Here is a 24,347-nt window from a genome sequence, read left to right as displayed (position 1 = left end):
TCATTGGAGTTGATTTGGAGCAGATGTGGACAGGTGTAGCTTGAACTTTTTTTATTGCAAAGAAACAGTCTTATCAGTTACAGGACCACTGTGCCTTCCACTAAATTGGACATTTGATAGCAGTGCAATGTGATAGGAGAGACTGCGATAGGTAACAGATCACTGTGTTTGGTGTCTGAGAAGCGCTGGGGTCTCTGTGGAGTGGTTGTTACTGAAATGCCTGGGTTATGCGGGAGAGTTTCAGCAGTGACTCAGGCTGCATGTATTACAGTGATTAGCGTAATCTATTGCAGTGTGGGGAGAAGGAGAGAGAGAGAGAGAGAGAGAGAGAGAGAGAGAGGGTGAGCAAGAGAGAGAGAAAAAATAGAGAGTGGGGAAGCGAGATTTTCCCTGCGTGTCTATGCAATTGTGTTTTCACTGATCTACTGCATTACTCTTCAATGCAGTTTCCCTCTCTCCTCCATTCCCTCCCTCTCTCCTTCACTCTATCTCTCTGTGTGCTAATCTTCCCTCGCTCTCACTGCTCACATCTCCCTTTCCTGCCAAAGCTCTTCTCTCCTTTTCATTTGGCTCTACTCTCTACAGTGAAGATGACATCTCCAGTTTTGATGAATCAGCGAGTCCCTCGTACTGGCCGGTGGCTGCCCAGCAAGACCCCACATGATCGGGCTTTCTGGGTGATGATGTGCCCCCTCTAAGGTGGTTCTTCAGCAAGGCACCGACAGCACCGGCCAGGTCTGAGTAAGTACTGCTCTGAAGGAATCTTTCACTAATAACAGGGTGGGATTGATTGCACTGACAGAGTAACAACAAGGAATGTGTGTAACAACAAGGCTGTGTGTGCAGAACCTCTAAACTGCCTCGACACACTGCAACTGATCAGCCTTTGTTTGCCCATCTCGGCATGCTGTTCAAATTGATTGATTTGTGGTTCTGCTATTGTCAGGGGAGTTTCAGTCAGATGTGATAGCGGTATAGCACAGGTGCCTGATACATCAGTGGGAGAGCAGAGTCTTCTATTGTCACGACTCTGAGATGCTGTGTTAGCATTAAATGGTTGTCTTTGTTTACCCATCCTCTTCAGGCAACGGCGTGCATTAGCATCTCCGCTCTCATAGCATCTCTGTCTCCTTTCAGCAGATCCCCATCAACTTCTTAGGGGAATCACAGCTCTCACATTCTGACTTCTCTCTCTGCTTTGATGTACTGTTTCAAAGGATTCTGAAAATATCAGTGTTTAAACTCACTTTTTTCCTGGTGGCTTTCTTTTGCCTAGAATTTGAGGAAGTGGGAAGTTCATGTTGGAAAAACAGAATCTAGGCACTGTGTGTTTATTGTCCTTGTTATATCGAAGCTTGGTAGAACAAAGAATCATCTCTATTGAGAACTTGATCGTGAATCACATGAACTGTTCGCTACAAATTGAGATAGTTGCCATTGATAAGGCACTTGGTGAGTTATTGTTAGGGAAATGTGTGCGTAGGAAGGCCTGTGTGGCCAAAAATAGATTCTGTAACAAGAAAAGAAGTGCTGAAAGTCTATGTTGAGAGTACATGTATTTCTATGGAAACAGTTGTTTCACCTCTGTCTCTACCTCTCCCCTCCCTCAGCTACCTCTCAGGGCAGGTGAAAAGGTAGCTCCTGTTTCTAAAACCTGGCCAACATTCAATTAGACTACAACACATACATATTAATGATAGTTAAGTAATACATGTTGATATTTAAGTCTTTAGTCTTGTTACAATATCCCTCACACCCCCGTTATTTTAAAGTAATCATCATTAAAAATGTATGATGATTACTATGAAATTTCTGCCTTTCCCCTTTGTCTGACACTGAGATGGCTCATGAAGGAATAATACTGTATATCTTACTCAGATACACTGGACGTGTAAAGATTTTCAATGTACTGAGTTCCAATCAAAGACAGAGAAGTGGTTTGTATAGGGTCTAACTAGGGACAGATATAGTTGGCTTTATTCGTGTTCCCAATGGGGCACAGAGGGCTACGTGGAGTGGACTGAGTAAGGGGCATTTCCCCACTCTTAGAAAAAAAAGGGTTCTACAAAAAAAGGATTCTACAAAAGGGTTCTACAGAGAGTTCTACATGGAACCCAAAAAGGGTTCTACCTGGAACCAAAAAGGGTCCTCCTATGGGGAAAGCCAAAATAACTCTTCTGGAAACCTTTTTCTAAGAGTGTACATATTTAGGATAAAGTACATTACATGACCAACAGTATGACATCTGCTCGTCAAACATCTCATTCCAAAATCATGAGCATTAATACGGAGTTGGACCCCTCTTTGCTGCTAACAGAAACTACTCATCAGGGAAGGCATTCCACTAGATGTTGGAACATTGCTGTAGGGACTTGTTTCCATTCAGTCACAAGAGCATTAGTGAAGTTGGGCACTGATGTTGGCCGATTAGGCCTGGCTCGCAGTCGGTGTTCCAATTCCTCCCAAAGGTGTTCGATGAGGTTGAGTTCAGGGCTCTGTGTAGGCCAGTCAAGTTCTTCAACACCGACCTCAACAAACCATTTCTGTATGGACCTCCCTTTGTGCACGGGGGCATTGTCATGCTGAAATAGGAAAGGGCTTTCCCCAAACTGCTGCCACAAAGTTGGAAGCACTTAATCATCTAGAACGTCATTGTATGCTGTATCGTAAAAATGTCCCTTCGCTGGAACTAAAGGGCCTAGCCCGAACCATGAAAAACAGACCATTATTCCTCCTCTACCAAACTTTACAGTTGGCACTATGCATTCGGGCAGGTAGCGTTCCTCTGGCATCCACCATACCCAGATTCATCCATCGGACTGCCAGATGGTAAAGCATGATTCATCACTCAAGAGAACGAGTTTCCACTGTTCCAGAATCCAATGGCAGCGAGCTTTACACCACTCAAGCCAATGCTTGGCATTGCGCATGGTGATCTTAGGCTTGTGTGCGGTTGCTCGGCCATGGAAACCCATTTCATGAAGCTCCTGACGAACAGTTCTTGTGCTAACGCTGCTTCCAGAGGCAGTGAGTGTTGCAACCGAGGACAGATGATTTTTACACGCCATTGCGCTTCAGCACTCGCCGGTCCCGTTTTGTGAGCTTTTGTGGCCTATCGAATTCGCGGCTGAGCCGTTGTTGCTCCTAGACATTTCCACTTTACAATAACAGCACTTACAGCTTACCGGGGCAGTTTTAGCAGGGCAGAAATGTGATGAGCTGACTTGTTGGAAAGGTGGCATCCTATGACTGTGCCATGTTGAAAGTCACTGAGCTCTTCAGTACGGACCATTCTACTGCAAATGTTTGTCTATGGAAATTGCATGGCTGTGTGGTCGATTTTACACACCTGTCAGCAACGGGACTGGCTGAAATAGCAGAATCCACTAATGCGTGTCCGCGTACTTTTGGCAATGTAGTGTATATTAGAATATTAGGACTATATTTAGGGAGTATCCATATGATTACATAAATGTAAGGCAAGAGGAATTGGCAAGAGAAGAATTTGTTAATTTGCACTTGTGTTCACCTGTAGACAGGAGGCGGCACAGAACAGTGTGAAATGTGACTCGGAGAAAGAGAAAGGGCTGAAGGCGGCGAGCAGATACGGTCAGGTGGTGTAGCTGCTCTCTAGCGCAAAATCCATGCATGTTAATGTGAGTCGTGATGAGAGGAGAGCTCTGCTGCTGTAGCTCTCCCGTACCCTCAAGTGTCATTTCTAAAAGGCCCCTTATCTCTTCTGTGACCCTCTTTGTCGGATTTCTCCACATCTAGTAGTTCCTTTGTAAAGAGTCTGAGGTACGAATGATTGTACCCATGTGGCATCAGGTTCACTGAGTTGCTGTTGTCATGACCAGGGACTTAGCTATAGAAAACAATCCCTGTCCATTTTAGGGTTTAGGGATTGGACCTGATAGGTCTATAGGGGAACTAGAACTGGGAGCTTGACAGAATCTGTGCTTCTGCCAAAATACAGGAACACCAACATAATGTGTCGTAATAGGGCGTTGGGCCACCACGAGCCTCCAGAACAGCTTCAGTGCGCCGTGGCATAGATCTGGAACTCTATTGGAGGGATGTGACACCATTTTTCCATTAGAAATTGCATCATTTGGTGTTTTGTTGATGGTGATGGGAACACTGTCTCAGGCGTCGCTCCTGAATCTCTCATAAGTGTTCAATTGGGTTGAGATCTGGTGACTGAGACACGCACACACACACACACACACGCACACGGCCCACGCCCACGCCCACGCCCACGCCCACACCACACACACACACACACACACACACACACACACACACACACACACACACACACACACACACACACACACACACACACACACACCACACACACACAACCACACCACACACACACACACACACACACACACACACACTTTAAACCTCCTATGCTCCTTTGAGACCTCTCTTTCAAAGTCACTGAGACCTTTTCTTCTAGCCATTGTAGCCAAAATAATAGGTAACTGGAAATATTTATACATGACCCTAAGCATGAAGGGATGTGAATTGCTTAATTAACTCAGGAACCACACCTGTGTGGAAGCACCTGTTTCTAATATACTTTGTATCCATCATTTATTTAGGCAGTTACCTGTACATTTGCAACAGGTTAGTGATTCACTGCCACCTACAGCCCATATGTTACAGCAGTCCCAGTAGCTGCAGGTCATCCTGCAGTCTGAATGTAGAGCAACACCATGACTTCTCTCTCCTCCTCTGCAACAGGACTGACTCATGCCACATATTATTCAACCCACAGAAAACATCTCAGAGAGTTGATCTAGCTGCAGATATCAAATTCTCCACTATGTGTTTTCCCTTTGCTGTTAATAAGCTCTTATCGCCCTAACTAAATGAAGAGAGAGCATCTGGTTATCTGACTGGCTATGCACCAACTTTATTGTAATAGAGTCAAGCTGAGGTTGAGGCCCTGCCAGCTCAACAACTGCTCAACAAAATGATGGGTAACCATGTGGGAACTAATTAATGCGTTTCTCTTTCACTATCTGACCAGAGAGTATGTGAGAAAGCTGCTTCAGTGCTAGCAATCATCCAAAACATGTAAAACCCTTGTGAAATAGTTTGCATTTATTTGATCAAATAGACTTTAAAGGGTAGACATGCAGATTCCTCTTGTCAAAAGTATTTCTTCATACAGCGTAACAGGTTACAGGGTCTTTCAGGAGGAGCGCTTGAACGGCTTCATCATTGCTGAGAAGACCCTGATTATCAAGGAGCGGTTTTTGATAGGCTGAGAGATGAACCGAGAAACCTCTCCAACTGGAGATTCAGCACCCTGAGCCCCAATGTGGGGGGCTAGAAACACAAGCGAAAGGGGTGGGTTTAGGGGTGAGAGAGAGATAAATATAATAACTTTATGTATAATAAATATTTAAAAAAATAACAGTTATATAAGTTTACTAGACCTACTCTATGTTTCTACCACACCTGAACAAAACTTCAAGCTATAGCAGAGCTTTAAAACATCCTTACCTATGCAGTAGAGGGAATCTCAGTCTGGTCCTGGACTGAATGGCTGTCATTTTGTTTCCTCTCTTGGAACGCTAAAAGAGAAAGGTAAAGAAAATGTAAATAAAACCTTCTGAATGCAACGCAACAATATAGTGAGGAATGAAACATATTTATCTCATGTATTTATCTCATCATAGCCACATCAATGACACCAGCCCCTAACTGGAACATTGTTGATCCTGAGTTTGGTCATTGAGAAGCAAAGGAAGCTCCTTCTTGCTTTCTGCTCATTCCCACTCTCTGTCTCAGCCTGGTCTGCTGGGTTTGTTGCAGTAGAAGCTGGTCTTGATGCCTCCTTGCATCCCTGCACCAGCTGCTGGGTCAATGATTTTACCAGGATTCTGTCAAATTCAGATTCCTGGGAGGCCATAATGGCGTGGAGGGCGTTATAAGAGCCAAACGCCCCCAGGAGGTTTTTATGTACATCCCTGAACACAGTGTGGATGTGCAGGTCCTGAGGGTACGCCTGTGTCCTTGAGAATCCAGATGCAGCACAGAACTCAGACAGAACTTGTCTGATGAGCTGCTGAAATATTGCTGTCATATCTACTGCCTGTTGGGAAGGTCCATCTAGGGCTGAGGGACCGATCTTTGATAGCAACCTTATCACCAGTATCGTGACCAAACAGATCAAATCATCTTTGCCGGAGTCCATCAAGGACTGCAGAGGGAATGCAGTGGCACTGCTGATGTCTGAAGTGATGAATAACTCCCTCAGATGGCCAGAGCTGCTAGGGCACACTTCTTTCTCTTCCATGTCAATCCCAACTCCCTTTGTTACCAAAGATGTTCCCTTGCTGGTGCAAGAGGGAGTGAAGAATCGAAGAGAGGCTTTGGCACTCGATTGTCGGTTACTGTCAGTCCTTGGACTATTACAATGCAGGGTTTCATCTGTGTGTGTCATCATCTTTGTCCTTAGGTCACTTGTAGAAATCCCTGGCATTATAGAGTCCCTGGTGTCGATGCAGGAGCTCCTGGCGATGGGGAAGGTCAAATCATCAGGCACCTCATCAGGGATGGGAGTACCAGGGAGGTTGATCTCTAGCTCACACTTTGACCTTGGACCCTTTTTCAGATCTGGATAAGGAACAATGACTCTTTGAAGAAATGGACAAAGATGAACAGGTTCTAAGGAGTGACATATATAGGGAAAGGTAATCAGGGAGGTGATGGAGTCCAGGTGAGTCTGATGACTCCCAGGTGCGCGTAATAATGGTGACAGGTGTGCGCCATAACGAGCAGCATGGTGATCTAAAGGCCGGAGAGGGAGCACACTTGACAGTTCCACCTCCCCGATGCACGGCTCCAGCCTCAGGACGCCGACCAAAGGGACGATCCCGGGGATCAGGAGCGGACCGGTCGCCCCTGCTGATGTGTGGGAACCTGTTGCCGGCTGGGGCGTGGGAACCTGACAGACTGGCTGAGGCAGGGGGGCCTAGCGATCTGGCTGAGGCATGAGAGCCTAACGAGCCGGCTGAGGCACTGGAGCCTGGTGATCTGGCTGAGGCATGAGAGCCTAACGAGCAGGTGGAGGCAGGGGAGGCTGGCAATCTGTCTGAGGCATAAGAGTCTCTAGCGTCTCCTGGACCCGACGTCATTCCCATCGAAACCAAAATTAAATTAAATAACTCCCTGGTGCTTCCCTTAGGTGAGGTGTTATTCTGTAACGAATGCGCTGAGAGTTGGGAAGCAAGTACAGGGAGTGAGTGTTTAATAAATAAACGGAACTGAAATCAAGGAACACGAACAACGCACCGACATGGAAGAGAGTAAATAACACCTCACCAAAGGGAAGCATCAGGGAGTGTTTTTCGTTTGTGTGTTGGAGGTGACGTCGGTCTGGGTTCTGCTGCCGGAGCAACCGAGGGTGCCTCAGCCGGCTCATCAGGCTTTCATGCCTCAGCCGGTACCACGGGGTCTCAAGACTCGGTTGGCCTGTCAAGCGTCTGTTGCCGAGTCTACCGAGGATGCCTCAGCTAACTCATCATGCTTTCATGCCTTAGCTAGCTCGTCAGGTTCTCAAGACTGGGTGGGCTTGGCAGGCTCCCATGCCACACCTGGCTCGCCAGGCTCCAGCTTTTCAGGCTGCTCGTCAGGTTCCTGCGCCTTGGTGGAGGCGACTGGTCCGCTCCTGATCCCCAGGATCGTCCCTTCGGTCAGCATCCTGCGGCTGGAGTCGCGCGTCGGAGAGGGGCTACTGTTTCTTCTGCTCCTTCTTCGGTGCTCTAGGTCCCCGGGCTCCCATGCCCCAGCCGGTTTGACAGGTTCCCGCGCTTCAGTAGAGGTGACCGGTCTGCTCCTGATCCCCGGGATCGTCCCCTTTGTTGGCGTCCTGCAGCTGGAGCCGCGCATCAGGGAGAGGGTACTGTCACGTATACTCCCTTTCCGGCCTCTAGGTCACCAGGCTGCTGATCATTTCCCACACCTGTCACCATCGTCACCCGCACCAGCGCTTCATGACACTCACCTGGACTCCATCACCTCCTTGATTACCTTCCCTATATCTGACTCCATCACCTCCTCGGGTGTTGTTGACTCTGTTTCATGTCAGTGCGTTGTTCGTGTTCCTTGTTTTCTGTTCTATTTATTTATTAAACACTCACTCCCTATACTTGCTTACTGACTCTCAGTGCATTCGTTACACCAACGATTTACTCTCCACTTTCAATAATTCTGACTGCTCATCTTCTTGGCCAGATCCAATAGGGTGTTGAACTACTGTGCCATTTTTTCCATAGTGCCGACAATGGCATCCAGCACATCGTCAATCACAGGGTCCATGAGTGGCTCGATAAACCCTATCCACTCTGGCTCAGACTTTTGGCTCTGTAGCTCAGCCAGGATCTGCACCGAGGCTACGCGAATGACCTCCCTGCCTGCTACTATATCCTGACTTTCCAAAAGGGGGCAACTACCAGGGCTGGGCTGAATGGCCACTGAGAGGCCAGAGTTAAGCTGGTGTACACCTCCCCCGCGATAGCACAGCTCAGCTGAGAGGAGCTGGAGGAGGCGAGGTTGGAGTGGCCCTTAGACAAGGACATCAGGAGGCTTTCCTCTGTTACTCCAAAGAGAGCCGTCAAAGGCTCCTCTATGAGGGGAGCCTCTCCAGATGCATGCAAGCTCTGTAATCAGGTCTGTCATCTTGAAGATACACACACAAACATCACTGATGCCATGCATAGAATCCCAAAACCAACATTTTTAACATGATTTTGATGTTTTTACAACATCAGAATTTGATTATTTCTGAAAGGCATGTACTGTACCCGATTTCTTTATTCATAGTTTACTTTATAATGGCTTACCCAAGATACTTTATAATGGCTTACCCCTGTGGGGAAACATTTTTTATCAGAACATAAAAATACAAGGTGTGGTTTCCAATTGATGTTAGGTATGGGTCAGGGATAAACGGAATCAATACGTTGAAATATTGCTGTGAGCATACCTCTTAGGAGAGTAGCATGGTGGTTTGGTTCTGCCAACAGATTTTTGGCAGCACCCTGCCCTGCCATTCCTCCTTTCCTTGGTCCAGTAGTTCATCTCACTGATCAGCAGCCTTTTCTCCCGCTCATCCAGACTGTCTAAGGAGTCCTTATACCCTGTCAGAGAGCACTGGGATTCTGGGGAGGTTGCCCCACTCCTCAGGTTCACCCCCATGATACGAGCCAGCACTGGTAGCAGAATGCAGAGGGCCGTCTGGGTCACGACCCTAACAATCTTCAGACACATCATGGAGAGCTGCTAAAAACGTCAGCTATGGCCAACAGAGTAATATTAAATCAAGCTATTCCATGACACATTCTCCTAAATAGTGCATTACTTTTGATCAGATCCTTATGTGGAGACTGCAGAGACTTACGTTATTCTTCATGCCATGCTGAATCACTCTCCATTGGCTAGAGAAAAGAAAGGGAACATATTTGAGTTGCATATTTTAGTGTTGAGTTAGTGTATTTGATTAAGGCATTAAGTACAGAGACATTTTGTTCTTGATTTAGGGATAGAGATAAGGGTATGGTTAAGGTAGTGGTTGAAATCACATTTGTGGTTAGAAGGCGCATTATGACTGCAAATTAGTTAGACTACTCAGGAAGGAGAGGAGGACTGGGGCACAGCTTGTCCCAATATTGAGAGAAGGCATTAGAGTCCTCTGAGCCTCCTTCTCCAGCTGCTCAATGATAGATCCCCTGTCCTGGAAACTACACATGGGTGCATGAGAAGACCCTGGGAAACCACAAAGAGAAATCTGAAGTTAAATCATAACTTTATTTATACTTTTCGTTCATTGGTACTGATTTGATTGCACTGGACAGGTGAAAGCATATCTCTCTGTGGGCCTCCACAATATGTGACTCACCACCTCGATTCGGTCTTATGTAGTAACATTTTAAATTGTGTTTTTTTACATTGGATAAAAGTAGAGACTCAGAGCTAGAAAATTGTATATCCAGTGGCGATTTTAGCATGGGGCAAACCCAAAAAAAAACATTTTGGTGATGCATGCAACCAAAGCCACTACACAACATAACATAACACAACACTAAACAATACATTAATTGCACTATAACGGTGTCAAACGGTGCCCACAAGCTGTTAGGGCCTACATAAAGCTGTCCCAACAGCAGAGTCCCAAAAGCAGTCCCAACACCTTACCACTGCCACACCTGGCTATCAGCGGAGCCTTGTCTGGCAGCAAAACAGTTCATTCAGCCTCATTAACTGCCTTTTAAAAAGACATAGTTGACAATTGAGATGTACAAACTATGGCATAAAGGGACAACAAGCAACACAAACATAGACGCAGACACATGCACACACATACATGATAACATACGCACTATACACAGACATATAAATGGATTTTGTGTTGTAGATATGTGGTAGGGAAGTAGGGGCCTGAGGGCACACACTTAATGTGTTGTGAAATCTGTTATGAATGTATTGTCATGTTTTTTAAATTGTATAACTGCCTTAATTTTGCTGGAACCCAGGAAGAGCAGCTGCTGCCTTGGCACATCCATAATAAATACAAATACAAGCAAATAAGAGGCAATCCGTAACTTCGAATTGAGATATTAATAAGTGAGCTAGGACGGACATAGTCAATATAACTATTTGTTCAGCACTTTTGAAATGTACAGCGACAGAATTCAGAACATGGGCCGTTCTTACAGTGTTCTCCCTGTACAGAACCGTAGGATAAATGAAGGGGGCACATAAGCAGACAATGAAAACTCTTACAATATTCAATTATTACTTTTCTCTGAAACAAGTTATAGGCTACATGTGCACCAACAAGTCAGAACAGTAGGTGAAATTAAGAGGGGAAAATAGACCAAATTATTAGGGTGAAGCACATGGGCTACTAACAGCTTACTACACAACATACACTTAGTATTACTTTCTTAGCTCCAGTATACATACAGTTGAAGTCGGAAGTTTACATACACCTTAGCCAAATACATTTAAACTCAGTTTTTTACAATTCCTGACATTTAATCCTAGTAAACAATTCCCTGTCTTAGGTCAGTTAGGATCACCACTTTATTTTAAGAATGTGAAATGTCAGAATAATAGTAGACAGAATTATTTATTTCAGATTTTATTTCTTTCATCACATTCCCAGTGGGTCAGAAGTTTACATACACTCAATTAGTATTTGGTAGCATTGCCTTTAAATTGTTTAACTTGGGTCAAACGTTTCAGGTAGCCTTCCACAAGCATCCCACAATAAGTTGGGTTAATTTTGGCCCATTCCTCCTGACAGAGCTGGTGTAACTGAGTCAGGTTTGTAGGCCTCCTTGCTCGCACACACTTTTTCAGTTCTGCCCACAAATTTTCTATAGGATTGAGGTCAGGGCTTTGTGATGGCCACTCCAATACCTTGACTTTATTGTCCTTAAGCCATTTTGCCACAACTTTGGAAGTATGCTTGGGGTCATTGTCCATTTGAAAGACCCATTTGGTTACTCATCCCTGCACCTTAGAGGCTGCTGCCCTATGTACATAGACATGGAATCACTGGTCACTTTATTCATGTTTACATACTGTTTCACCCAATTCATATGTATATACTGTTTTTTACTGTATATTAGTCAATGCCATTCCAACATTGCTCATCCTAATATTTATATATTTCTTAATGATTTTACTTTTAGATTTGTGTGTATTGTTGTGAATTGTTAGATACTACTGCACTGTTGGAGCTAGGAACACAGGCATTACGCTACACCCGCAATAACATCTGCTAAATATGTGATGTGACCAGTAAAATGTGATTTGATTAAATGTAAAAAACAAAATTGTTGTTGAATGTTTTGGTACACCTTGTCTACACCCAATCAGCATTGTTCACACCTTTTTAAGCCTTAGCCCCACCCATCTCTTTAAGGATTCACGTGAGGCCATGTGATAAACAAAGTAGTGTAGTAAACAACCACAGATTTCAAGACTTAAAGTGGTGAAAGTAGTAACAAAAAGTAGTAGAAAAATACACTTTATCTTGGCCTATTTCCTAATCTGACTTTTGTGCAGGTCATGTTGTTCTTCACATTACCATCTCTGGTAAACACACACTAGAGCCCTTAGTCGTGGTATATTGGCCATATACCACACCTCCTCGGACCTTATTGCTTAAATGTAGCTAGACTCTTACCCATATACATGGATGAACGCATCACGGGCAGACTGCTGCCCCTTTCACTCCATTGTGTTTATAGGTACATCTTGTTTGGCCCACGTTGTGTCAAGTCACTCCAGTTCACATTGACCGTAGTAGTAGTCCATCACAAATCTTCTACACTGATCTTTGTCGATAGCGCCATCTAAAATTCAGTGCAGCAATGTTGTTGAGAGCTGTCCATGTTGTTGAGAGAAGTCCAACGTTATATCTTTCAAAAAAGACAGGATTATCTTCACATACTGAGCAGCTCACGTTATAGACAGAAGCATGCTAGATGGCAGAACAATCGGAACTCACCTCTTGGCATGTCCAGATCTCAGCCAATCATGGCTAGTGGGAAGGTTCCTTTCTTTTTCTGTGACTAAACCAACTAGGCTCATAATTTAACAATTGTATTCGTATTTACAGATGGCATACAAGTTTGTTATTAAGCCACATTAAAATGTATATGTTCCAGAAGGCATTTCTGCCCAAAAAACACATAAAAAAATGATATGTGCAAATGCCTCTCCTGTGAAGTAGTGACGTGCAACATACGCCTAAGTTCTTGAAACGGGTCACATAGTGCTTTAACCTGTAGGTATAGATGCTATCTTCTCAGATCAGTGCTGATTCATTTAAACACAACCTGCACCCAACATAAAACAATCTCTGACCTGCACAAATGCTGCTGTCCTCCTTCACTGAATTCTTCTTGGCACCTCCACTGGACTTACATTAAGCCTACAGGACAACAGATTGTAGGTCTCATAGCAGATCTAAGGACAGTGGATTTAATGATAGCAAGCCAATTCTATATCTGTGCCTAAGTAGGTAGAGGATGTGCAAAGGACTGCATATTTTCCATCTTACCTTGCTTCCTGTCCTGTTCTATTTGGTCTCATGAGTCTCTGTTTCATCCTTCATATCCTCCCCAACTTCCTTTTGATCGTCAGAGGTATCCTCCCATTTCATGCTCTTGTGGATAAATGAGAGGGCAATATCAGTCTTCTTTTGTGACTTTATGAAACAACTTATTTGCTCGTATTTTCCTCAAAACGGCAGTGGTAGTCAGCTTTCAGTCCATGGGTCAAACCAGTGAGACATACAGTATTGCTTTGGTAGTGAGTGACCTAAAATATTGTTAGTGATTTCTCCTCGAAACTCAAAGTATGCGTAATTAACCATACCTTGGTATCGTCAGACATGATGTGTAGCCTATTGTAACAGGCTATTTGGAGGTAATACTGATAGTCCCTTTAAAAGCACATGGGTGAACCGTCGGCAGACGCAACTGAAGTGACATGAACGTTATCCTTGAATTTTACCAAGACATTGTTGAATACTCGTTTCTGATAGGCTTAAGCATAGGGATTCGTAAAATACATTATACACGTGATGTCACAATTAGGCCTAAATCTACTGCATAAATCCAATGGATTTGCTATATTTCTATAGTCTAATGTCTAAACGCTTTGTCGACAATATCAGAAAACAGATCATAGCGTGTAATTTATGGTTCATCAAGCATCCTCATCCTCTTCTTATGCATCATCATCACCATGCTCAAAAACGTAACTCGCTGCAATCCATTAGCTATAATTCTGAGGCTGCAAATCAGCAAAACTAACATGTGCAATAAATTATAATCACTTGCACTTAAAGTAGTTTAGAATCACTGATGTTCTCTGGGACTCTATTTCAGCACTGTTGAGCTGTCAATGTCTGAGTTTGTAGGCGTTAGTGGACAGCGCCATGGCCCTGAAATGTTTTGAATCTGGGCAGCACCTGAGACAGCGCCTGAGATACACTGGTTGAATCAACGTTGTTTCCAAGTCATTTAAAGGAAATTATCTTGAACCAACGTGAAATAGACGTTGAATTGACGTATGTGTCCAGTGGGATATACATATGTTCCTTCTTGCGTGCAATGATGCACGAAGCAGAAAAAAAACAGTGTTCGTTGTTTGCAGTAACTTATCTGCTGTTGTAATATCAGACGTGGTAGTTTCACCATGAAGTATTCCAGCTTTAAAAATGCAGTATAAAGTCTCCCCAGTGTATGGTAGATTAATTTAGAAAGACATGAACAAATCCAACACTGTTCTACCGAGTCCTTCTCAGCCAGAGGTGACTGACTGTAATGTCGCTAGTTATAATGGTGCTTTTAAAAACAATATTAGTTATTTGTAATTGCTCTCTGGGAGGTATTTATTACAGAGGATGAGCCCAGTTGCACAGCCTGCTCGCTTGGCTCATTATGGACAACTGGTGAGAAATTTAGCCTGCGAACAAGTCAGCCAGATCTGATCCCATCTGCTAATCCATGCTAGGCTACTGTAGCAACTTGCCGGCCTGCACCATCCTTCATGGCACTGATTCTACACGCGCAGTAGGCTTATGGCATGCTGACATCCCACAACAATTACCCAGTTGGAATTTCTTGCTGAAACTTCAAATCATACTTCCGCCCTAATATCAATCACATTTGACCTTAAGGAAGAACTGCCCTTTGAACAACATGTAAAGCTACTTACTGATTTCTCTTTTAAACTTAAAAATGTAGGCTTAAATTAACCTTCAATTAACCTGGTTGTCGTCAGCCATTATGTGTGACTCGTTAAGATGCCCGCTCTGAGTCTCTGATAATGTAGCTCGGTTGAAAACCCGTCTGTGAACCTTCCGCAGACACAATGAACTGAAGTGAATATGGACATTACCCATGGCATAAAGACATCATATTCATGACATCAAATATGTCTAGACGCCATAGAGATCATCTTAAATTTGTATTCTAACAGCTGATTCTATGCCAGACGCATTGTTGACATCATTAGAAAACAGATAGTGTCACACAGTCCATGCTGTTGACAGCCTACCCCAAAATCAAACAGTAATCCACTCCACCATGATAAGAAATCTATCAAATAGTTTTGACATATTACGCAGGATATGACAGAGTTCCTGATTCGAGATACTGTATATAAACAACAGGAAATTAAAAAAATATGTTTATCTATTTCACACGTTTCTGGTGGTTTCTGCATGTGTTGGGGAATGGGGAGTGGATCTCTCAGAGCGCATCAACCCTGTCTTGCATTGCATCAATAATGTTATGTACCATTCAAATATACATTGCCTAAGGCTGGAGTGCTATACTCCATGCAGACAGTGCTCATTGTTCCTTTCACATGATGGATATATGCTACTCTGTCTGTTCGGATGTGATGTGTGAAGTGTTATCTTATGGGGTTGGTGATTGTTCTGTGTGAAGCCATAGTCTCTGTTGCATCATGGAATGCAGAATGTTATGTGAAACCCCTGGGCCTGTGGCTGTCGAAGCTCCTCCACTGAGCTGCTGCTGTGAGCAGGAGTGGGAGAGAAGCCCATGCTTAATAGACAGTGACAGTCTTCTTTTCTTCATTCTCCTGCCTCTCATATCTCAAAGGCTGCCAAATATAGAGAATAGTGCTTAAAGAGGCAGCCATGTGCACACACACTCAGAATCACGCTCTATTTTTAGGTTTGTCTTATTCCAGAATATACCCATACGGCATGGTCCACCCGGTATGGTTCTATGTTTTTTCACTCTGTGATTAAAAGTAGTTCTCAGAATAGATGCTAATTATGTGTGCGATTATGTAATATAAGGAGTATGCCTTCAAATGTAAAGCATCACAGATTGAGCTGGAGTTTTGTGCTACTTGGGCCCCTCAAGTGTTGGGTTTGGTCTGATTACGGATTTTTGAATTCTGAGTTTTGAACATGGGCATGAAAGGGCTCATTTAGTTCTTTTGAATTCTTTGACTTGTGTTTCACTTGATTAGTTTAATTGTTTAATTACCTTAATTGTTTGATTAGAAGATAACATTTAATGATGATTATGAATGAAAGGCAGCTTTTGTATGGGGTTTTCTGCTCTTAACCCTGTTTCCTATACAAGCTACAACATGTTGCTAGAAGAATACATTTAGGGAAAGGAATGTGATAGTCCATTTATGTAATGTTGTCACGACATTAAACATCAATTCAATGGTGCCGATAATTTCCCATTTGATAAACTGTAAAAGGTGGTGTGGTATAACATAATGACAGGAAAAGGTAAGTGCTGTAAATAAAAGCCCCACAGCTTTCAGGAGAGATTGTGTATATAGAGTGTTTACTGCAATTAGTCTCTCTCCCACGCTCTTTTTTCTCCTGCAGATTAGTGGTTACAGCCCTCAGCTCTCTAGATAAGACCTGCTAAAGACACCAAGACACTAAATACAGAGAGGATTGAGAGACACAAGACACATGTCACAGGTACTCTTATGTTTGATATACTCTGTGTGTGTCAAGTTACTCTGTGTGTGTCTATCAGTGTCTATGATTATTTGTTGATGTCCTGTGACTGACTGATGGTTCTCTGATTTGAGACTACTGTTGTTATGTGGTGTCTGTGTTGTCACACCACATTACTGTGGTGCCTTGTGTTGCTACCCAGTGCTGTGACTCTATACCATAATCCTTTTTTGTGTGTTATGTTGTGATTGTGTTAGTGGTAGCACTCCAACACAGCATATAGTCTATGCACTCCAGTATGTACTGTGATTGCGTATCTGTGACACAGTTGACGGCCCTGCACCCGTGACTCTCAGTGCTCCTCAGGGGCTCTAATGGCTTCTTTAATTGCATCCATCCATCACCCAACTGGCTCATCTCTTAAACCACACATACTGAGATGAGCAGCTTGGCTTAGGAGGTACGGAAATAGCTTCCTATAGCTTAAAGGAAAACTCCCCCCCCTAAAACTATGTTTTGATATTTGGGTTCATTAGTCTATTGTTGATATAGTCCCAACATGTTTTGCATGTCAGCAATCAAGATTCCAATCTATATAACTTTTCAAAATACAGAAATACAGCTGGCGTGATGCATTTAGCATCATCTGATGCTGTATTTTGAAAGTTATATATCTTGAAAACTTGATTGCAGTTTTTGGGTGGAATTTTCCTTAAAGATTTTACCTCACAATTTCTTCATAGTAGGCTGGGTTCAAAGGAGATTTGGCAACGGTCATTGATTTTTACATAATGGACTTAAATGTGCTGTTGTCTTTCACGTGCTTTCCTGTGAAGTACTGCTGCAATGATTAATCTATGTTTTTTCACTACTCTCAGCATAAAGTCTTCTTCAACCCCAATAGCTGTGATCAAGGAAATGCTTTGCACAGTCAACTTCAGTCCTTTGGTTTATTATAAATGGCCATGTTTATTACAGTAATATAAGGTTGTGGTCACCTGCAAGAGTTCAGTTGACATTGGGAAGATGAACTAATGCTGAAATTGACAAATAAAGCTGTCCTCCATGTTGCTGTATTCAGATGGAACAGGAGATCTCTTTAGTCCAGAGTAAGATGTCTGATCTGGAGTCAGTGCTGCAGCAGAAGGATGTGGAGCTGAAAGCCTCAGAGACACAGAGGACCATCCTGGAGCAAGACCTGGCTACCTACATAACCGAGTGCACCGTGAGTGGCCCAAGATCCTGACTTTGTGTGTGTGTGTGTGTGTGTGTGTGTGTGTGTGTGTGTGTGTGTGTGTGTGTGTGTGTGTGTGTGTGTGTGTGSGTGCGTGCGTGCGTGCGTGCGTGCGTGCGTGCGTGCGTGCGTGCGTGCGTGCGTGCGCGTGTGCATGTGTGTGTGAGAGATTCCGTAAAGCACTATGTGTGGGTGCTCTTGTGTACTACATGCAGTGTTGCCAACAGGCTTTATATAAACGTCCTCTCACTGTCAACTGCGTTTACTTTCAGCAAACTTAACGTGTAAATATTTGTATGAACAGAACAAGATTCAACAACTGAGACATAAACTGAACAAGTTCAGACATGTGACTAACAAAAATGGATAATGTGTCCCTGAACAAAGGGGGGGGGGGTCAAAATTAACAGTCAGTATCTGCTGCTGCCACCAGCTGCATTAAGTACTGCAGTGCATCTCCTCCTCATGGACTGCACCAGATTTGCCAGTTCTTGTTGTGAGATGTTACCCCACTCTTCCACCAAGTCACCTGCAAATTCCCAGACATGTCTGGGGGGAATGGCCCTAGCCCTCACCCTCCAATCCAACAGGTCCCAGACGTGCTCAATGGGATTGAGATCCAGGCTCTTCGCTGGCCATGGCAGAACACTGACATTCCTGTCTTGCATGAAATCATGCACAGAACGAGCAGTATGGCTGGTGGCATTGTCATGCTGGAGTATCATGTCAGGATTAGCCTGCAGGAAGGGTACCACATGAGGGAGGAGGATGTCTTCCCTGTAACGCACAGCATTGAGATTGCCTGCAATGACAACAAGCTCAGTCCGATGATGCTGTGACTTACTGCACCAGACCATGATGGACCCTCCACCTCCAAATCGATCCTGCTCCAGAGCACAGGCCTCGGTGTAACGCTCATTCCTTCAACGATAGACAATAAACTGGTCCAGCGAGGGTGGGTTTGTGCCCATAGGCGACGTTGTTGCCGGTGATGTCTGGTGAGGACCTGCCTTACAACAGTCCTACAAGCCCTCAGTCCAGCCTCTCTCAGCCTATTGCGGACAGTCTGAGCACTGATGGAGGGATTATACGTTCCTGGTGTAACTCGGGCAGTTGTTGTTGCCATCCTGTACCTGTCCCGCAGGTGTGATGTTCGGATGTACCGATCCTGTGCAGGTTTTGTTACACGTGGTCTGCCACTGCGCAGACGATCAACTGTCCGTCCTGTCTCCCTGTAGCGCTGTCTTAGGCGTCTCACAGTACGGACATTGCAATTTATGGCCCTGGCCACATCTGCAGTCCTCATGCCTCCTTGCAGCAAAGGCACGTTCACGCAGATGAGCAGGGACCATGGGCATCTTTCTTTTGGTGTTTTTCAGAGTCAGTAGAAAGGCCTCTTTAGTGTCCTAAGTTTTCATAACTGTGACCTTAATTGCTTACCGTCTGTAAGCTGTTAGTGTCTTAACGACCGTTCCACAGGTGCATGTTCATTAATTGTCCTGAAAATGTTCCGTTTCTGTTTTTTGCTGAGTTTCATGTGTGTGTTTCAGAGTCTAAAGCTCAGTCTGGAGCAGGCCCGTATGGAGGTTTCCCAGGAAGACGACAAGGCGCTGCAGCTCCTCCACGGCATCCGGGAGCAGAGCAACAAGCTGCAGGAGATCAAAGAACAGGTAGAGGAGAGCGCCTCCTGTGTGGCATCAGATGCCTGACAGGAGTTGTGGGTGGTGGAGGGAGTAACACAAAGTTGCCCCTAAACGCTGTTTAACTGTAATGTTTAGGGTTAAGATTTGGGGAGGGTAAGCTGATCCTAGCTCAGTGCCTAAGGGCAACTTCTACACAGAGTGCTGTGGAGGGATGTGCTGTAAAGGGTTGATTGCCCATCCCTATGGGGTGTGAGTCGTGTGGGGTGTGAGGAGAGTGCTACCCTGTCAAAGCCGGGTTAATTACAGAGGAGGAGGGTGTTGAGGCTTATCCACTGCTCCCTGTGTAGGTGGAGTCAGTAGACTGTTAAACACCCTAGGTCTGGATTCCTGACTACATGGAACCATATTCATGTGAATTAGTGTTGTCACTGTGGTTTCATTGCCTTTCTCGGATAATAGAGAAAAAGCCTTGAGTGCCACGTAATAGAAGTCTGAAATAGACGTTCTAGTAGCGATAACCTTCTGTGAGTGTCAGCATTGAGAATTTACTAGGAGTTTGCAGTATGGTGTCCAGCAGTGGGCGTGAACTCAAACGCACTCTGCCGTGCACACAGGACTTGTCCTGACCATAAAGAAAGTCTCAGTGGATATCTCTCTAGTAGTGGCGTGCCTTTGCATAGCTCAGCGCCCCAGTACATCAAGGCGTCTCCTGTGTGTTTATCACTCGCTACTTTCAGAAGTGATGTAGTGTCTCCTGAGTCTCTGCTGATTGAGGAGTGTAGAGGAAGGATAGATTCACGTTCAGCACACCATTATCCAAATAGTGTGTGTGTCTCTTTGTGTATGTTTGTGTGTGAGTTAGTGTGTTTGTGTTTGTGCGTGGGGGGTTTGTGTGTGTGTGTGTGTGTGTGTTGTGTATGTGTATGTGTTGTGTGTGTGTGTGTGTGTGTGTGTGTGTGTGTGTGTGTGTTGTGTGTGTGTGTGTGTGTGTGTGTGTGTGTGTGTGTGTGTGTGTGTGTGTGTGCTCAATGCGGATACAACAATGATCTGATTTGGTGAAGGGTTGCCAAGTTCCTGAATTAAGATATTGAAAGATTGACATCTCCACGGCACAGAGCAGAATCCCTGGCAGTGGTTACCAGGCACAGGCTCTATAGCGCAATGGTTGCCATGGCAATGTGAACCATCCATACCTAGAAGTGGAGAGTGTGCAGTGCCGCTGATGCAGTGGGCAGCCTGTCGTGATGAGGCAATGGGGTTTTGGATCTTACATTATGGGAATTGGAGTGTTGGTGTTTTATCACTGCACTGTAGTCTTCACACCCAATCCACGGTCACCGTGGTGGTATCGTTACCGCTTACTGATACGGCTAATGCAAACCTGGAAATTAGCTAAGGAAATGATTGATCCACTTATAGTTAAAGTTCATAAAGTGGTTCGTAATTGTCATACATGAGAATGAGTTAGGCTATTGGATATTTGCAGAAGTACTTTCCTGCTTGATTTTGAGGGCTGCATAAGGTCTTGAACAGTGCCTCTCTCCCACGCTCCGTTTTAGGAGCCTGGAAGTCATATTCATATTTATGCAGAATGTATTCAGTGTTGGCTCAACAAGCATGGAAGATTGGGGATATGAGCGATACAAGCTTTTCAGTGAGAGAAAGAGAAATCCATTGCAAGACAATCAGTACATGCAAATTCTGTAATTCTGAGAAGCAGTGAGAATTAAAAACTAGGCTAATTGGAACAGATCCCTAACACTGAATACAAAGCACGCAGGCTGACAGACTATAACTGGGATAAGACAACTATTCTACCTCTTAGTATTGTATCTGTGATAGGTAGGTTTAATCCAGTTCTAAGGCCTACCTAAAGTAAGCTTCATTTGACCACTTTGTCAGCAAACTTACCTTTGGCACATCAACATGATTATTCTGTTCTGTAAGGCAGAGTGAAGAGTAAGAGGCAAAGCCCCCAGGACCACGGATTAGTCTCCCCCATCTTGAGAGGCTACAGCAGAACTATCACTCTCCCTGTCAGGGCTACACCTACTGCATTTGAAGCTCCCAGTGGGAGTGTGCAGGGAGGGACGATAGGGAGGGACTTCCTGTGTGATTGTGTGTGTGCGTTTGCATGTATGTGCGTGCGTGTGTGAGTTAGGTAATTCACACTCTGAATCAGCTCTTCTGGCGTGCACTGTTCCATTCTATTCACCATGTATTCCCCCTTTTCGCTCTCTCTCTCTCTCTCTCTCTCTCTCTTTAATCCTATCCCTTCCTTCCTGCCCCTGGCTCACTCCTCCCTCCTCCTCCATGGGTATCACTCAGCTCTGTACTTAAGCCCAGGCCTAGTTCAGTTCTCCTGCTAACTGATGTTTAGGGCTGCCAGAGATTTGCTGTGATCCAGTCAGGGACCTAGGGGACTGGGGACACCGAGGAACTGATATGCTGAGTCGGCCCGCTGGCAAAACACACTGTCATTTTGTATGAAGATTCTTTCCTACTTGAAATGGATGTTATTAATGTGACTCTACAAAGAGATTAAATGAAAGGTCCCTGTGGTTTTAGGTTTATTCAGTTGATACAAGTATTGCTCAAGTGAAAACCTTTAATTATCATTCCAATTATCAATTTAATTTACTGTTTACCTTTTTCTTCCTCAATTCATAGCGTCATGCCATGAATCCTAATTGACAATGCCAATCATCATTTACTCAAATAGCAAATGCTTTTTGTATCTTAATTAACGTTATAAGGAGGTCCAAATATAATTTGGGAGGAAATTGTACTGATTATGAATTTCCGTTGTCTTTCATTTTAATTTTTAAAACACGGCGTGAGTCATTTATTACACATGACATTTTCTTATTATAATAGTTAATGACTCATGAAGTGTCTTCCTGTCACTTACTGTAGACAACAGGCGGACGTCCTCGGAGACACGCTTTAAGGGTTGATGGAGGAACACTTAGCAAGGTTTGAAACTGAATGGAAACAGGAGGAGAACTTTTAAATGAAAAGGGACTAACGAGGCGCTGGCTGGTGCTGCTGATGTTATCTGCTGCGCCTGTCGTGTTCCATTGTCAGGGTGTCCTCACCCTTCCCAGGCACAGAGATGCTACTTTTCATTAGCCTCTGCTAGTCCTAACCAGCCTGGTTGACAGGACTGCTGCATGCCCCGTGACCAGACCACGAGATGGAAGTGAATGCTGTTAGCCATAGCTAATCATTCATTAATGCACCTGTACATATGCCATTTATAATTTAGCCCAAACAACTACCTCTCCCCCTTCTGTATTTATTTATTTTGCTCCTTGGCACCCCATTATTTCTATCTCTAATTTGCACATTCTTCCACTGCAAATCTACCATTCCAGTGTTTTACTTGCTATATTGTATTTACTTCGCCACCATGGCCTTTTTTTTGTTGCCTTTACCTCCCTTATCTCACCTCATTTGCTCACATTGTATATAGACTTATTTTTCTACTGTATTATTGACTGTATGTTTGTTTTACTCCATGTGTAACTCTGTGTTGTTGTATGTGTCGAACTGCTTTGCTTTATCTTGGCCAGGTCGCAGTTGTAAATGAGAACTTGTTCTCAACTTGCCTACCTGGTTAAATAAAGGTGAAATATTTTATTTATTTTTTACTTTAGAAGAGAAGGACACTAATTGATTTTAGCTGATGCACTTCTTCTCTGCCCCACCTCTTCTTGTTCCATAATGCTTTGTTCAATAGATTCCATTACACAGTATGTCCTTTTCTGTCTCTTCGTTGTACCTCTCCTCCCCATCCCTCCCTCTCTCATGTCTGCCTATCTAATCTCTTTCTGCGATGCTTTCCGTTCCTTTCTATTTACTTGTTATTTTTTGGCACTCATCCTTCTCCTCATGTCTTTCACCTCTGCACTCCTCCGCTATCCCTCTCTCTCATCCCTCGTTCCTCTCGCATCCCTCTGCAGGAGTACCATGCCCAGCTGGAGGAGATGCGCGTGGCCATCAGGCAGCTGGAGGAGGACCTGTCTGCAGCCCGTCGCCGTAGCGACCTGTACGAGTCGGAGCTGAAGGAGTCCCGTCAGACCAGCGAAGAGCTGAAGAGGAAAGCAGCAGACTATCAACAGAGGATGCAGAAGGTGCTGTAGCTGTTCACTCTCATATTGATCTCTTGGCTCAGACCCACGTTCAGAGAACTTGAAAGGCATGTGTTGGTTTAACTGATTTTCAGCTTTTTTTCTTACAGGCTAAGGAGCAAGGCAAAACTGACACGGAGGAGCTTCTGTCAAAGCTGGAGAAGGTACCGCTTCAGTTCCATTGGCTCACATGTTGACATCCTATATGGTTCGATATGGTCCTTCAAGGAATGCTGTTCAGTCAATGGTTAGGAGACAAATGCCAAATTATAAAACAAAAGTTATTATGAATGAAACAATGAAGATGGTTTGGGTGTAAAACTCTTAGGGACCAAGGAATGTGCAGCTTAAAAGGTTAATGTTCTCTATCTTTCTCTTTCTGTTTCAGGCCAATACTGAACAGCAAGTGAAAATTCAGGATCTCCAAGATAAGCTTGCCAAGGTAGAATATTTTGGTTGAAAACTTCCTGGATAATGAATTCATATTCAGCATATGCTGTAAGGGGAGAAGATATGTTCACCACACACAGACATGTGAAAAGTCCTGTTTCTCTCCTGCTAATGATGCGTGTCAACTCCTCATTGTCCTGTGAAGCAGATGCTGAGTTGTGGCCTGAGAGTAATTCAACTGTCTCCGCTAAAACCATCAGTAGTTTGTTTCAGCTTCATTGCCAGCTATCTAACTATTCTGCCCCTGTCAGACAATGGCTGGTTTCTCTATTTATTATGTTTTATACAGATGAATATACATTTAATACCCTTTTCGAAAATGTTATCATTTTCTTTTTATCCAAACGGAATTCTCTAAGCTGTATGGGCCCACATTTTAGAGG

At 44.2% G+C, this 24,347-nt stretch overlaps 1 pseudogene; it reads left to right on the top strand.

The window, feature by feature from the left end:
• Positions 1-590: 590 nt before the first annotated feature.
• LOC111958244 (citron rho-interacting kinase-like) overlaps positions 591-24,347 on the top strand; it is a 56,382-nt pseudogene continuing 32,625 nt past the window's right edge.

This window comes from Salvelinus sp. IW2-2015, linkage group LG33 (assembly GCF_002910315.2).
Source record: "Salvelinus sp. IW2-2015 linkage group LG33, ASM291031v2, whole genome shotgun sequence".
NCBI classification, from domain to species: domain Eukaryota; kingdom Metazoa; phylum Chordata; class Actinopteri; order Salmoniformes; family Salmonidae; genus Salvelinus; species Salvelinus sp. IW2-2015.
The sequence above is the reverse complement of the archived record's forward strand: the minus strand, read 5'-3'. Positions and strand labels throughout refer to the sequence as shown.